The 16,967-nt window shown below is 51.6% G+C and overlaps 1 protein-coding gene across 1 annotated transcript in view; it reads left to right on the top strand.

The window, feature by feature from the left end:
• Positions 1-1,880: 1,880 nt before the first annotated feature.
• Positions 1,881-16,967, top strand: part of LOC128836893 (carbohydrate sulfotransferase 6-like) — a 28,415-nt gene continuing 13,328 nt past the window's right edge. The window contains exon 1 of the mRNA XM_054027596.1: positions 1,881-1,945. The gene's annotated coding sequence lies outside the window, so the exon portion shown is untranslated. The remainder of the gene's footprint in view (positions 1,946-16,967) is intronic.

Raw genomic sequence — 16,967 nt, 5'->3', positions numbered from 1 at the left:
CACCGGGCGTGGCCAGCTGGTCTCACACCGGGTCCCATTCAGAGCACAGCGCAGGTGAGATTTGCTGGTACGGTTTCCAGTGAACACCACTATTCGTGCTGGCACTGCCCCAAGCCTGCCTGGCCCACTCTGGTGCTGACATGCCACTCTCAGTGTCCCAAGCACCCCCACTTACAATCCCTGCCTCAGTGTCCCCTCCCACCCCCCACAGGCCTCCCAGCCTTTTCTCCCCAAAAAGAGCTGTGCTCCAGCCCCATCAGGCCGCCTGCCCCCTCATTTGGCACAGCAGTGGGTCGTTCAGCTAAGTGTTCACTGGGAATTTCCTGGCTCTTGTCAGCTTGTGACAACCTCAGTGCTCTTGGTGTTGGTGTGACGCTGCCTGAGTGACTCCAGAGTGTGGGTCCCAGCCTCAGGGCAGCCTGTCAAGAATCAGGGAACCCCCCCACCCCTGAAACTGGCTACGAGGTCTGTGCTTAGTTTTCACCAACCAAGTATCAAGTGTGACCTCCTCAGGCACCAGCACAGCCTTACCATGGGGTCACAGACAGTCCCCCTGGGCACTCCTTTGGGACGGCTGGTCCCTTCCACCAGGAATCACAGCAATATTCAAGCTACTGCCAGTCACAAAGGATCAGTCACTTACCCCAGGTCAGTTGCACCTCAGATCTCACACCAAAGTCAGAGCCTGCAGCCAATCCTGTCATAAGCTATATGAAGCTTCATTAAACAGGCAAAGGAAACGAGAGGGTTATTTACAAGGTTAAAGCAGGGTCAGCAGCGATGCACACAAGTTACAATCTTCGGTTTCAAAAGGCAATCGAAGAGTCTAAAATCAGCAAGATCCATATGTCCTTAGGGCTACGTCAGCCTAAGCAGCTGGGGAATGTCTTGATCAGTGGTGGGCAACCTGCAGCCTGCAGGCCACACACGGCCCGTCAGGGTAATCCGCTGGTGGGCCGCCAGACAGTTTGTTTACATTTGCACAGCCGCCCGCAGCGCCCAGTGGCTGCGGTTCACCGTTCCCGGCCAATGGGAGCTGCGGGAAGCGGCGTGGGCCACAGGGACATGCTGGCCACTGCTTCCCACAGCTCAAATTGGCCGGGAACAGCGAACCGCTGCGGGCGGCTGTGCAAATGTAAACAAACTGTCTGGCGGCCCGTCAGCAGATTACCCTGATGGGCCGCAGGTTGCCCACCACTGCTCTTGATTATGCTTAGAAACCTTTCTCCCAGAGTCCAAGCAGCATAGAGATATCGAGTTCCTTTAGTTTGGGGTTTGATCCCCCTCCTGCTATGTGTCCTGAGCTGCAAACTCAGCTGATGGGAGGCGTCCACTTGCATGACTCATCTTCATGGGGGAGAGCAGAAAAACAAAGTCTTTTGTCCTCTTTAACATCCCACAATAGTCTGGTGTGTCTGGACCTTTCCTGTTGGGAAGGCTGTAACACCTTCTGCTGAAGCTCAGCACTTCACCCTAATTAATGTCTCTCTCCCTTCGGGTGATTTACACAGTCACAAGAGGCTCACAGCAGAACTGCTCAAATTGCCCCTTACAAGATGGGACACAGATGGTGTCAGTGAGATTAATGCCGGCAGCAACGCACAAGCTTTCAGTTAAAGTCTAAACACGAAACACATGTTTATAATTCTAATATCTGTTTTTACTGTGCTAATACCCAGGTGAGCCACGCTGATCCCAGCCCTGGATTTGGCAGAGTTTAGTTGAGACATGAGGACTTTGGTCTGAACTGGCACCTGGTCTGCCTGCGTCACAATTGAATTCTGCCATCCCTGCTTTCAGGGAGTGACTACCTCTTTCCATCCTTTGCAGCTAATCCCAGAAGGTGGGGTTTAGGAGAGCACAATGACTTAGGGCTATAAGATGCCTATGCAAATCCAGTGAGAGAAGAACCTTAACACGGGGAGAGAGCAGGTCGCAGGCACAGGTAAGAGCCAAATCAGTGTGTGAGAAACAGTGTATGAGTGAAAGTGTGCACATTACAGGGCTGAGTGTGCACATGCACAGGGGAGTGTGTATATTTATATGTGGGTAAGGGAGCAAGTGTGTGTGTCTGCACAGAGAGAAACTGTAAGGGTGGGTGGATTGGCTAGACTGGGGAAATTAATTGTGTTTTAAAAGTGCTAGTGAATGTGGATTATTGACGTGTATGAAACACGACTCAGCACCTGGTTATTTACAAATGTGTTGGCTGGTTGTGGTCATCCCTAAATCCCCATGTTACAAGTTAATGTTTGTAATGTGATGTGTTAGCAAAGTGCTAAGTGTTGTTACATTACAAGGACAGAAGCAGATGAGCCAGATTTTGGGAGCAGTTTCTGTTGCTGCAGGTCTCCCTGGCTAGCCACTTAAAGCCTTTTTCTTAACACTTCCCACTGGTGGTGGCAGCTGTGGGAGAACTAGTGTAGACAGGGTGCTGCCACTTTTAATATTTTGTCATCTAACCCTGCTCAGAGGAAGCCTGGACAACATTGTGGTTAAAAATGCCAGCGGCTGCTTGTGCCTTGAAAAGACACAGTAGCTAGGGGGCCCACGCTACTAGCACAGCTGGAACTGCATCAGCACTAGTGCAAAAGTGGGGAAGGCTAGGAAAATATTTGTGTCTGAGCTGTCAGCAACCAAGCTGGTGAGAGAGCCTGGGCGTGAGAGTGTGCGCACTGGCCAGGCTGTTCGGGAGTTCTTTCTGCCCCATGGCTGCAGTGGCACAGTTATGCTGCCTTCTAGGTGCCTGTCCCACAGTTCCCAGCCTGTGTTTGGTACAGAGTCTTTCTGGGGTTATGTTTTCACTGTGTTCACTTATTCATTTTATTATCCGGATTACCAGAGCACCTAGGAATTCCCACCATGGACAGGAGTTCTTTGCGGCAGGCGCCATACAAACAGAACAAAGACAGTCCTTGCCCCAAATCGCTTAGTATCAGACGAGAGCTGGAGTGTTTTAGGAACACAAGGAAGCAATTAGACAGTACGGTCAGCCTGATAGGCTGTGGTCTCAGCACACCCACAGCCTAACCGCTGCCTGCTACAGTGGCATTTCTTTGACAGAATCAAGTTCATTCAGTGTTGTACATTTCCCCTAGAAATTTCCAGAGCCTTCCTATTAACATAGACTGGGCCCTTGTAGAAGGCACAGGAACGGAGCTAGGTGTGACAGCTTGCTTAGTCTGGCTGCGGGTGACCATTCCCACCCTCTTGGCTAGCTTCACGTGGTTGGCCAAGTCTTCCCCCAGCAGCAAGGGAATGGGATAATCATCATAGACGGCAAAAGTCCACATGCCTGACCAGCCCTTGTACTGGACAGGTAACTTGGCTGTAGGCAAGTCAAAAGAGGTTGACTTGAAGGGTTGAATCGTCACTTGGATCTCTGGGTCGATGAATTTGGGGTCCAGTAAGGATTGGTGGATAGCTGACACCTGTGCTCCAGTGTCCCTCCACGCTGTAACCTTCTTCCCGCCCACACTCACAGTTTCCCTTCGCATCTGGGAGGCATCTTGGCCTGAGGACCTTTGATGTGACCCCAGTGCAATGAACTGTAATCTGTTGGGCTTCTTGGGGCAGCTGGCCCTCACATGCCCCAGCTCATTACATTTAAAACATCGCCCAGCTGACTGGTGACTGGCGAGGTGGGTTGCTGGAGAATGGTGTGGTGGGACGATAAGGTGTCTGGGGTTTTCCTTGGGGTGTAGCTGGGGCCTTGGGCTGGCCCCGCTGGTATGGTGTGGTCTTGGGGTGTCCCTTCAGGAATCTTCATAAACTGCGACCAGGGTTGTTCCCCTCTGCTACCTCCACCCATTTGGTTTCGATTTTCCCCGCCGCTCTGGTGGTCTGGGACTGCTCATATTGATCAGCATAAGAAGCAAGACTTTCTGCTGAGTCCATTTTCTTATCCCATAACCACTGTTTTATATCATAATGGGTCATAGTCAGGAACTGCTTCTGTACAACCAAATCACACGTTCCTGCAAAGCTAATTACATCCCTTCCTTTGACCCATTTATCTAACAGATCCTTCATCTGGTTTACATAAGCCACATTACTTAGTCCACCCCCTCTCTTAAGGGCTTTACATTTTACTCTGTAAGTTTCAGGGGTAATTTGAAATTGTTTTAAAACCAAATCCTTACATTTACTATAGTCAGAAGCATCATCAATAGGCATCTTATTGAATATGTCCCGAGCTCTTCCAGTCAATTTGGTTACCAATGTGGTCATCTTGTGATCGTCAGGAATTGCATGGAGGGTGCACAGTCTTTCAAAGGTGATGAAATATTCGGCAATATCAGTGGATTCATTATACTGCGGACGTAGTCGCTCCCATTTGTGGACTTCTGGGGAAGTGGAGCCAGCAGGTGGAGGGTTTTGTCTCTTCGACTCCATTACAGCCAGTTCATGCTTCTGGGCCTCCCTCTGGGCCTCCATAGCCCTCTTGTGGGCAGCTTCTTCCCTGGCCATCTGTCTATCATGTTCTTTTTGTCTCTCTTCAGCTTCGAATCTGGCTAATTCCAGTTTTTTCTGGATGTCACTTTCTGTCATCCTAGCCTTTCTGCTTAACCTAGCTTAACCCGAGAGTTAGAAAGAAAAACAAAAACAAAAAACCACTTGTGAGTTCCCTTGCAGGAAGTTAACGACCCTGCCCTTAGGCAGAAAAAAAACAAAAAACAAAAACAAAAAAACCTCCAGCTGCTCACAGCTTAAAAAAAACCCCTCTGTCCTTTTAAAATCCTACTGGGCTTTTGGTTCAAAATGATCCCACCGCACTGCCACCATGTCAGGGTTCCTTCCCCCCTCTGAACTCTGGGGTAAAGATGTGGGGACCCGCATGAAAGACCCCCTACGCTTATTTTTAGCAGCTTAGGTTAAAAACTTTCCCAAAGCACAAATTCCACCTTGCCTTGAACAGTGTGCTGCCGCCACCAAGTGATTTAGACAAAGAATCAGGGAAAGGACCACTTGGAGGCCTATTCCCCCAAAATATCCCCCCAAGCCCTGCACCCCCTTTCCTGGGCAAGACTTGAGAATAATATCCTCACCAATTGATATAGGTGAACACAGACAAACCCTTGGATCTTAAGAACAATGAAAAAATCAATCGGGTTCTTAAAAGAAGAATTTTAATTAAAGAAAAGGTAAAAGAATCACCTCTGTAAAATCAGGATGGTAAGTACTTTACAGAATAACAAAAGATTAAAAAAAAAAAAAAAAAACAGGATTTCCCCTCTAGGCAAAACTTTAAAGCTACAAAAACAGGGATAAACCTCCCTCTTAGCACAGGAAAAATTCACAAGCTAAAACAAAAGGTAATTGTGACGATGCGGTTCTGGCGGAACCCAACTGAGAGTGCCAACTCAGGACAAATTGCTCAAACAGGGCAGTTACAGCCCAAGGCTGGGGTTTTTCCACCTCTAAGGCAAACCAAACCAGCCAGACTAAGAGGACTTCAGTCTCACCCCACTGGCTAACTGCAAGTCTCACAAGCAATTTCCTTAGACACTCCAGTTTCCCAGTATCACCACCAGTACCACTCGTTATGGTAGGGTTACCATACGTCCGGATTTTCCCGGACATGTCCGGGTTTCGGGGCTCCAAATCCCCGTCCAGGGGGAAATCCCAAAAAGCCGCATGTCCGGGAAAATCGGGACATGCGGGGCCGGCGGTGCTGGGCTGGGGGCCGGGGGCCGGCGGTGCCGAGCCGGGAGCTCGGGGGCCAGGCCAGCGGTGACGAGCCGGGGGCTCGGGGGCCGGGCCAGCGGTGCGGTGCCGGGCCGGGGGCTCGGGGGCCGGGCTGGCGGTGCGGTGCCGGGCCGGGGCCCCGTGGAGTGTCCTCCTTTTGGAGGCTCAAAATATGGTAACCCTACGTTATGGGGACAAATGGTTATGAAAACCAATACCCCAGTAAAAGAAAAAAGGTTCTTCTGATCCCAAAGGACCAAGCCACAGACCCAGGTCAATATACAAATCAGATCTTACCCACAAATCATGCTGTTGCCAATCCTTTAGAATCTAAAATCTAAAGATTTATTGATAAAAGAAAAAAAAGATAGGAGATGAGAGTTAGAATTGGTTAAATGGAATCAATTACATACAGTAATGGCAAAGTTCTTGGTTCAGGTTTGCAGCAGTGATAGAATAAACTGCAGGTTCAAATTAAGTCTCTGGAATACATCTTCTGCTGGGATGGGTCCTCAGTCCTTTGTTCAAAGTTTCAGCTTGTAGCAAAGTCCTTCCAGAGGTAAGAAGCAGGATTGAAGGCAAAATGGGGATGAGGCATCAGCCTTATATAGTCTTTTCCAGGTGTAAGAACACCTCTTTGTTCTTACTGTGGAAAATTACAGCAAAATGGAGTCTGGAGTCACATGGGCCAGTTCCTGCATACTTTGCTGAGTCTGAAGGCATATTTGCCTTCTCGCAATGGGTCCATTGTATAGCTGATGGTCCTTAATGGGCCATCAAGCAGGCTAGGCAGAGCTAATCCCAGATTGTCTGGGATGTCACCCAGAAGCATAGCATAACTTTGCCATACAGACAGTACAGAGCCAATATTCATAACTTCAACTACAAAACTGATACACACATATAGACAGTATAATCATAACCAGTAAATCATAACCTTGTCTTAGACACCCCATTTGACCCCCTTTATACAAGATTTGGTGCCACTATAGGACCTTGGTTGCAACAATGATCTATATGGTCCCAGTTTATGTCAATAACATCACAGTAATCTAATGCATTTCTTTGCTATTACTTACTATTTTTGCAAGACTAGATGCTTAGTTCAGATATGGCTTAGGGAGATGTATTTTCCCTGCCCTGTTTCCTTGTTGACTCTGGGAGACACAGACAAAAAACCTTTCCCTACAGATCTGAAAGTAGCTTCTCCCCTTGTTGGTCCTTTTGGTCAGGTGCCACCCAGGTTATCTGAGCTTCTTAACTCTTTACAGGTAAAAGAGGAATTAACCCTTTACAGGGTAAAGAGGGATTTTATGCTACCCTTAGATCTATATTTATGACAACAGCACCAATGAGAGATCTTATTATTATGATTTAACCATTAAACTATGATAGTGCCTAACCAGGCAGGGCCCCATTGGACAAATGACACTCTGCTCCAAAGAGCTTACAATCAAAGAGACAAGCCATAACAGGGGGATGAGACCAACAAAGAGGTCAGGGTGGGGTGGAGAGACGGAATAACAAATAACTATTTTAGGATGTGCACTCTTCATAGCTGGCCAGTAGCAGTGATTAGAGCTAGATTCTCCGGTGCTCAGTTTCTGCGGGGATGGGTAGCCATATAAAACGCTAGTGAAAATAGCTCTCTGCCTACCCATCAGGCTGCACTGCCCTGTAGGCATTATGGCAGAAGTGAACTGAAGGAGGGATGTGAAGGAGGATAAAAGGGTGGCTTTATGGATTTGGACTGGGAGCTTTTCCCATTCATAAGTGGGGCACAGGAAGAGATTTGGCATTTGCTGCTGGCATCATTGAAGAACAAAGGTGGCAGTCAACCTGGAGCTCAGATCAGCTAGATAGGGTGTGCCCTGTAACACACAACCTATAACCTGGTGCTGCTGCTCGTGTGCCATATATCAGGGTGGGCGCACTCCTGGGCGAGTGCTGCTGAGGGAGTGCTCTGCTTGGGCAGGCATGCATGAGGGCAAGAGGCGGGGACACAAATTTGCTGGGAGAGAAGAGGCCACTTAAGTTAAGTATTTTTAGCAAATACAATAGGCAAACGTCTGGACCCAACTGATACAGATGGGAATGAAAAGGAAGCAACTGTTTACAAAAAAATAAAGCCAGGGCAAAGTGGGGTGCCTCAGCACTGCCATCATACCAACAAAATTTTCTCCATAGAGGTTTGCACGTGTTTAATTAGCAGATGTAGCCTGGAGATGTGGGGCCAGACTCTCAGATGGTAAAAATTGGTGTCACGCCATTGAGGACCGGGCCCATGGCTGAAGGTGCTTGGGTATGGTGATGTGGACGGTATATAAGAACCTAGGCAGACTAAAACAGAGGCTTTGGGTTGTGGGGTGGGAGGAGGGATCCAGCCTGCCTAGGGACAGCCGATGACTGTCAGAACCTTTACCCCACAAACACCTTGGTGCTCTCCTGTCTGCATGGGAGAAGGTAGCTCCACCCTAGTCGGGTGCTGTCTTTATTGTTGCTGCTTTCACCACATTGGCTTCTAGATCTGTTAAGGCATAAATGGTAAAGGCTGCTACCTGGAAGCTGAATGGACAACAGTGGTCTCTGACCAGCCTCCTTCCAATGTGTGCAGCGGTAAAGTGTCATAAAGAGCTGATATTTCATTTCACCTCTAGCCTGTTTGACAAAGCTCCACTGAGTAAGCGGAGCAGTGTGGCAGGAGAGCAGGGCAGGGGCAAGTTGTTTGCTGGGGCAGGAGGGCGATGGGAAGTGCTTAGAAAAAAATCTTCCATTTTAGCTGCAGTTTGTGTTCCTGGAGAGCGTCCAAGGGCATAGGTGCTAGAACTAGGGGAGCTGCCGCACCCCTGGCTTGAAGTGGTTTCCATTATATGCAGGGTTTGCAGTTTGGTTCAGTGGCTCTCAGCACCCCCACTATACACATTGTTCCAGCCCCCCCTGTCCAAGGGGCTGCTTCTGCCGCAGTCTCTGCTCTTTCCCACACAGCTCTCCAACACCAATGGGGGGCAGCCAGGGCCGGTGCAACCATTTAGGTGACCTAGGCGGTTGCCTAGGGCGCTAGGATTTGGGGGGCGCCATTTTCTTCGGCAGCGACTGTGGCAGCTGGATCTTCGGCCGTCCCGGTCACCGCTGGCATTTAGGCGGAGAGAGCTGGGGCAGTGGAGCGCAGGGAGGGCCGCCTGGAGCGGGGGGGCGGGGGCGGCACGCAGGGGAACTCCCCGTCCCAGCTCACCTCTGCCCCGCCTCCTCCCCGAGCACGCCATGGCTGCTTCACTTCTCCCGCCTCCCAGGCTTGTGGCGCCTAAGCTGATTGGCGCCGCAAGCCTGGGAGGCGGGAGAAGTGAAGCAGCGACGGCGCGCTCAGGGAGGAGGTGGGGCAGGGGTGAGCTGGGGCGAGGGGGCAGTGCCTCAGGGTGGGAGGTAGGGAGCTGCCGCAGGGGGAACGCCTCAGGGTGGAGGGGGGGACCTGCTGCGGGGGGCGGCCTCAGGGCGGGGGCTCGGGAACAGGAGGGGAGCAAAGTGGAAGTTTTGCCTAGGGTACGAAACATCCTTCCACCGGCCCTGGGGACAGCCTTTCCCGGCACCAATGGCAGGGACACACATGGCTCTCCCAGCTGTACCACCAATCACCATCCCCTTCCTTCTGTATCTGGAACTTGCTATCTCTTGTCTGTGTTCAGGTTAAAGGACATTCCGAGAGAGTGACGACATCCCTCCAGCGTAGGAACATAAGAACGGCCGTACTGGGTCAGACCAAAGGTCCAGTTAGCCCAGTGTCCTGTCTTCTGACAGTGGCCAATGCCAGGTGCTTCAGAGGCAATGAACAGGGCAATTTTGGGAGTGATCCATCCACTCCCAACTTCTGGCAGTTAGAGGAGAGTAAACTAGATTGAGAAATTCTTTCCAGAGTAATCACTGCTATTAGAAATCCAGGGAGAGTTATTTGAGGGAAAGGATTATTATGAGTTTTAACCTGACAGTGGCGCTTTAAATCTCATTTTTAGTTTGAATGGGAAGTTTGCAGTATTGCCAATCTAAAGAAATATAAAAATCATGAGTCAGACCTGACATCCCTTTCCTGTGATCTCCAGGCATCACGGACAACTGCTTCCTGAAGCAGCCAGTTCTGGAACCCACCAGGGAGAGGCAATTCTTGATTTAGTCCTAAATTCAGAACAGCAGCTCATCCCAGAGGTGAATATAGCTGAACCACTTGGTAATAGCAACCATAATAATTAATTTAACATTCCTGTGGGGAGGGGATACCAAAGAAGCCCACCACAGTAGCATTTAACTTCAGAAAGGGAAACTACACAAAAATGAGGAAGCTATTTAAATGGAAATTAAAAAGAACGGTCACAAGAGTGAAATGCCTGCAAGCTGCATGGAAACTATTTAAAAACACCATAACAGAGGCTCAAACTAAATGTATGCCCCAAATAAGTGTAAAAAAAACAACAACAGTAAGAGGACCTAAAAAATTCCACCATGGCTAAACAGCAGAATAAAACAGGTGATTAGGGGCAAAAAGGCATCCTTTAAAAACGTGATGTCAAGCGTACTGAGAAAAATAGAAAGGTGCATAAACTCTGGTAAGTCAAGTGCAAAAGTATAATTAGGCAGGCCAAAAAAGAAGTTGAAGAGCAACTCCAAAAGACACAAAAATTAACAGTAATTTTTTTAAGTAGCTCAGAAACAGGAAGGCTGCCAAAGAATCAGTGGGGCCACTGGATAATCGAGGTGCTAAAGGAGCATTCGAGGAAGACCAGACTATTGCAGAGAAGCTAAACGAATTCTTTGCATTGGTCTCCATTGCAGAGGATGTGAGGGAGATTCTGAAGGACATAAATCCACACCATTTAGAGGTTAAAGCATAGGGGTTTATTACAAACAGCGCTGGCGGAGTGTTACCTGGCTTATTAGGCTCGGAGACACTGTCAATTAATTGATTACAATAGAATATATAGATTTACCGTGGGCGGGGGAAAGTGACGGGGTAGGCAGTTCCACTCCCCGGGGTAGGTTTTGCAGCAAGACAAGATAGCACAATAGCCAATGGTTAAAAGGTTACACAATGTCTCCGCCCATGATCTCAAGTTAGCAAGTTAACATTTAATTAATACTTTGATAAAATGTTATTAGTATAAAATATATATGTTGAATTCTGATTTGGGGTTTATAGGAATGAAGTAACTCCTTTGATTGTCCGACAGGTACATGTCTAGGGGATAAAGCAAAGAAACAGTGAAAGCATATGGAAATAAGAGATTGTCTTCTTTATGTCTTAAGGCAGGGCATTGGTCCCTTGGAAGGGAGGTGGAAGGATGCCATATCATTATAGTGACATGTGCCAATATTTCATAAACTCAAGGTTGGATTTGTGGGAAGACTGTTTTCCCTTCAGGAGAAACACAATAGGAACAGGGATTCTTTGTTTAATTTGAAACATTGGATGAAACATAATTATTTAGTTATTGCTTCAACATCTGGCATTTCTACTGACCAAGCAGATCTTAGCAAACGCAATGTCATCTTGTTTATTCTGCTTTCTCTTAGCTAATTAAACTCTAGACTTTGGGTCTGAGAAAGAGCTGGCAAATCCATATACCAGGTTGTTATATAACATGCATATGGATTTTAACCTTTCAGATTCCCACACCTGAGCTATTCTTTTTAAGTGCTAAATCTGAGGAACTATCCCAGATTGAGGTGTCCATAGAAGAGATTTTGGAACAAATAGGTAGCACTGTTTAATTTAAGTCACCAGGACCAGATGGGATTCCCCCAAGAGTTCTGAAGAAACTCAAATATGAAATTGCAGAACTATTCATTGTGGTATGGAGTCTATTGCTTAAATCAGCCTGTGGACCAGATGACGATGCTGGTTTTTAAAAAAGGCTTCTGAGGCAATCCTGGCAATTACAGGTGGGAAACCTAACTTCAGTACCAGGCAAATTGGCTGAAACTATACTAACGAACAGAATTATGAGACTCACAGATGAACATGATATTTTGGGGAAGAGTCAACACAACTTTTGTAAAGGGAAATCAGGCCCCACCACTATATTACAATTCCTTGAGGGTGTTAACAAACATGTGGACAAGGGGGATCCAGTGGGTCTAGTGTACTCAGACTTTCAGAAAGCCTTTGACGAGGTCTCTCACCAAAGGCTCTCAAGCAAAGTACGCTGTCATGAGATTAGAGGGAAGGTTTCTTTCATGGATCAGTAACTAGTCAATAGCAAACAAAGGGTAGGAATAAATGGTAAGCTTTCACAATGGAAAGAGGTAAATAGCAGGGTCCCCTAAGGATCTGTACTGGGACTTGTGCTATTCAACATATTCATAATGATCTGGAAAAGAAGATAAACAGTCAGGTGGCAAAGTTTGCAGATAATACTAAATTATTATATGGATCTGTAGCAAGGCGGTGGGATACCCCACAGCCCCACTGAGGGACAAGCCTCCCCTAGCACCAACGTGGGTGGAGCCAGTGGGTCCTGCGCCCGCCCCCCAGAGGTCAGGGCGCAGGACAGGAAGGAGAAAAGCCCCACTGCAAACCTCAGTTGAAGGTCAGCCACTGGAGAGGCCAGATGCCTATGGCCTAGCTCCGGGTTGGGACTGGCCGGGCCACCCAAGCCTACCCCTTGCCAACTACCCCGAGGAGGAGCCGAGCCTACCCTTGGCGAGTTACCCTGAGGAGCAGTCGAGTCTACCCCTTGCCAACTACCCCGAGGAGGAGCCGAGCCTACCCTTGGCGAGTTACCCCGAGGAGCAGTCGAGTCTACCCCTTGACAGCTACCCTGAGGAGCAGCCGAGCCTACCCTTCGTGAGTTACCCGGAGGAACCGATGGTGCTGGAAACCGCCAAGTACGCCAGCCAAACACAGGTACCTTACAAGGGGGAGTCCGGAAGTAGCCTGGGAGCAGCCGACCCTGGCCTGGCCGCAGCAGGTCCAGAACCAATGTCAGTGTGTTGCGGTCAGGATCCCCACTGACAGCAGCGAGTTTCTGCCGCTGCTAGGGCCCCAGGCTGGGACACAGTGGAGTGGGTGGGCCTGCGTCCCCCCTGCCACCTCACTCACGGGTGGCCGTCTCCCCCTTGCACCAGACGCTCAGAAGCCTGAGCTCCTGACTGTGTGTTTGCTGCCCTGCCCTGACCTAGGGCCAGGGCTAATATTGAACTATTGGCTCAGCCCCGGCTTAAGGGCCTGAGCTCCTGACTGTGTGTTTGCAGCCCTGCCCTGACCCAGGGCCTGGGCCCATAGGGAACTGTTGCGAGGCGGTGGCCTACCCCACAGCCCTGCGAAGGGACGAGCCTTGGCCAAGCCCTTCTACACTTGGTACCAGAAGTGGGGACTCCTGCCCAGGATGTGGGCGCGAGCCCTTGACCCCTGTGAGAAAGGGTCTGGGGGGGAACGGTCCCCCTCCAGAGACATGGATTTATCCAAACTTTTTACGTTCCTGGCGGAGAATCAGGAGCGACAGCAGGCTGCCCAGCTCCAACAGCAACAGCAGCTCGTCCAGCAGCTGGGAGCATAGCAGCAGCAGCTGATTCGGGACCTGACCGTGCAGGACCGAGAGTTCCAACAGCAATGCTTGCAGCAGCTGGCGACGGCCCTGCCTCGCCCCACAGAGCCACAGCCGGGAGACACGGCCGGGTCACCCCCTCCCGCACCGCCCGTGCGACTGACTAAGATGGGACTGCAGGATGACCCCGAAGCCTTTTTGGTGCCTTTTGAAAGGGTGGCACACATCGCAGGGTAGATGCCCGAGCAGTGGGCCACGCTTCTGGCCCCGTATTTGACGGGGACTGCCCAAACTGTGTACCGGGGGCTATCTGCAGAGGACGTCTAGGACTATGCCTGGGTAAAGGTGGCAATTCTAGATGCCTTAGACATCAGCCCAGAAACCTTCCGGCAGAGGTTCCGGAGCCTGTCCTACACCCCGGGTGCCCGACCCCGGTTGGTGGCCCAGGAGCTGAGGGACATGTCCCGACTGGCGGAACACCGAGGAGCTCACTGAGCAAATCATCCTGGAACAGTTGGTCCATATCCTCCCGTCGCGGGGTACGGCTTGGATCCTTCGTCATCGGCCTCCAACAGTAGCCTCGCCGTCGCCCTCATGGAAGACTTCCTTGCAGCGGAGGCCCCCGTCGGACCGGCTACTCGGGGCCACCCGCCAGGGCTCAAGTGCCCTAACCTCGAGAGGAAGGCGACCGCCCGGGTCGAACTGCGAAATCTTCCACGGAGCCAGGAGCCCCGTTATAGACATCCCGAGGGACCTGCTCGTGCGGGCCCAGAGAGCTGGAGTGGCCGAGTACCGCAAAGTCCCCCCAGGGGCCAGGGGGGAGGCTTGGCCTGGCCCGGATGACCAGAACTTGGGCCCTGCTTCTCCTGTGGGAAACATGGACACCTGCAATGGGACAGCTCCAAGATGGATTGCAGCTTTGGGCACGTTTGCACAGGGGAGAACCGTGCCCAACCCCCGCAGGCCACCAAGGTCACCGTGCCCGTAGTTGTCGGGGAATGCCAGACCCGGGCCCTGGTTGAATCTGACCATGGCCAGACCCTAGTCCGCCAAAGCCTAGGCCTCCAGGCGGACCCCGCCTGTGAACCATCCAGTTACAGTGCATCCACGGCGACGTCCGACCTTACTCCAGTGCCTGAGTCCGACTAACCATGGATGGGGTCACACTGACGATGGTGGTTGGCCTGGCCCCGCGACTTGCCTACCCCGTGATCCTGGGACGGGACTGGCCAGAGTTCTCTGGAGTCCTTCGTTCGAACGCCGAGGAAAGTCCCGACGTCACCCCAGCATTGGAGGGGGACTGCCGCGAGGATCCCGCTGAGGAGGCGGAAGAACTGGACCCTATTAGACAGGAAGGAGCGCCTGAGGATCCCCTGCCCAGGTCTGCTGACGCCCCTAGGGTCGACTTCTGCCGGGACCAAAGGGGGGACCCTACCCTTAGTCGGGCGTATGAGCAGCTGGCGGCCGTGGATGGCACCCTGATTGACCCAGGCCGGGCCAAGGTCTGGCCCCATTTCAAGCTACGTCACGACCACCTCTATCGGGTGGACCGAGATTCCCGCACCGGAGAGATCCAGACCCAACTGCTGGTGCCTCGGTGCCACCGACGCGTGGTGATGAAACTCGCCCATGACATCCCAGCTACAGGGCACCTGGGTCAGGAAAAGACCCTTGCCCGAATTCTGACCTGATTCTTCTGGCTCGGGGTGCACCAGGAGGTACGGGAGTATTGTAGTTCCTGTCCGGAGTGTCAGCTGGTTCCTCCCCCACAGACAGCCCCGGTTCCCCTGATCCCCCTCCATTGTGGAAACGCCATTTGAGCGAGTGGCTGTGGATTTGGTGGGACTGCTCCCGAGAAGCAGGGCCGGGTTTCTGTATATCCTAGTCATCGTGGACTATGCTACCCGTTTTCCCGAACCCATCCCGCTCTGGAGCATCACCACAAGGGCCATCGCTGAGGAGCTCGTCCAGGTCTTTGCCCGCGTAGGCTTGCCTCAGGAAATCCTTACTGACCAGGGCACCAACTTCACCTCCAGGCTGCTGCGGCAGGTGTGCAATCTCCTGGGGATTAAGCAACTACACACCTCCATTTATCACCTGCAAACCGACGGCCTGGTCGAACGGTTCAACCGTACCTTGAAATCCATGCTGCGCAAATTTTCCCCAGAGGACCTGCACTGATGGGATCAGTTGCTCCCGCCTCTGCTCCTGGCCGTACGTGAGGTACCCCAATCCTCCACAAAATTTTCCCCCTTTGAGCTCTTATACGGCCGTCGTCCAAGGGGGCTGCTGGACCTCATGAAGGAGATGTGGGAGCAAGCCCCGTCACCAGCCCAGGCCTTCTGCAGTACGTCCTCCAGCTTCAGGGACGTCTCACGCAAGCAGGAGCTCTAGCTTGGGAGAATTTGAAGGTGGCTCAGGAAGCACAAGCCCAAATGTATAACCGGGAGGCCCAAGTCCGCGAGTTTGAACCCGGCAACCGGGTTCTGCTCCTCCTGCCCTCCAGCGAGTCAAAACTACTGGCCCAGTGGCAGGGGCCATATGAGGTGGTTCGGAAGGTCGGGCCAGTCACCTATGAGATTAACCAGCCAGACCGGCGAAAAGGAGCCCAGCGATACCATATTAACCTCCTGAAGCCCTGGCGAGAACGAGAAGGCCTTCTAATTAACCCCTGCCCCCCGGAGTCCGAGCTAGGACCCCGTGTAACCCCGACAGAGGACTCTGCAATGCCTCAGCTTGGAGATTCCCTGACCGAGGAGCAACGAAAGCAGACCTGATGCCTCCTGCAGGCATTCCCCAGAACATTCACCACCCAGCCGGGTTACACGGCCCTCGTTTACCATACCATCCAGATGGAGCCAGGGGTGGTGATCCGGGAATCAAATAGGCCTTTGTCGCATCGTATGCGGCAGGTCGTAGAGGAGGAAGTCCAGGCGATGTTGGCGCTGGGGGTTATCGAACTGTCACAAAGTGAATGGCGCAGCCCGGTAGTCCTGGTTCCCAAGCCGGATGGGACGCAGCGCTTCTGTATTGATTTCCACCGTGTTAATTCCATTTCGAAATTCGACGTGTACCCGATGACCTGCGTCGATGAACTGCTGGACCGCTTAGGCAAGGCCCGCTTTCTCACTACCCTCCATCTGAGCAAGGGATACTGGCAGATCCCCCTCGACCCCGCCTCTCAGGAAAAAACCACATTTGCCACCCCCATGGACCTCTACCAGTTCACTCGAATGCCCTTCGGGCTCCATGGTGCCCCGGCAACGTTCCAGCGGCTGATGGACCGCCTCCTTCAACCTCATCGAGAGTGATGTCATTATTTACAGCTGCCGTTGAGAGAACCACCTGGAACAGGTAGCAGCCATCCTGAGGTCGCTGCAGGCAGCGGGATTAACAGCCAATCCAAAAAAATGCCGTATCGGGTGTCAGGAGACCACCTACCTCGGGTACACTATCGGGAGGGGACAAGTGCGACCTCTCGTGGATAAGGCTCAGGCCCTAGTGGCATACCCACCACGAAGCGCCAAGTACACCAGTTCCTCGGACTGGCGGGCTACTACCAAAGATTCATCCCCGATTTCGCCTCCATTGCAGCCCCACTAACGGGACTCTTGACCAAAGCCAGCCCCCGACATGTGGAGTGGACCCCGGAGTGTGACCGCGCCTTCCAGGCCCTCAAAAACAATCTCTGCCGTGAGCCCGTCCTATACAGCCCTGACTTTAACCGAGAGTTCATCCTCCAGACGGACA

Source organism: Malaclemys terrapin, chromosome 4, assembly GCF_027887155.1.
Source record: "Malaclemys terrapin pileata isolate rMalTer1 chromosome 4, rMalTer1.hap1, whole genome shotgun sequence".
Classification (NCBI taxonomy): domain Eukaryota; kingdom Metazoa; phylum Chordata; order Testudines; family Emydidae; genus Malaclemys; species Malaclemys terrapin.
Note: the sequence above shows the minus strand (reverse complement) of the source record. Positions and strands in the feature narration are given on the sequence as shown.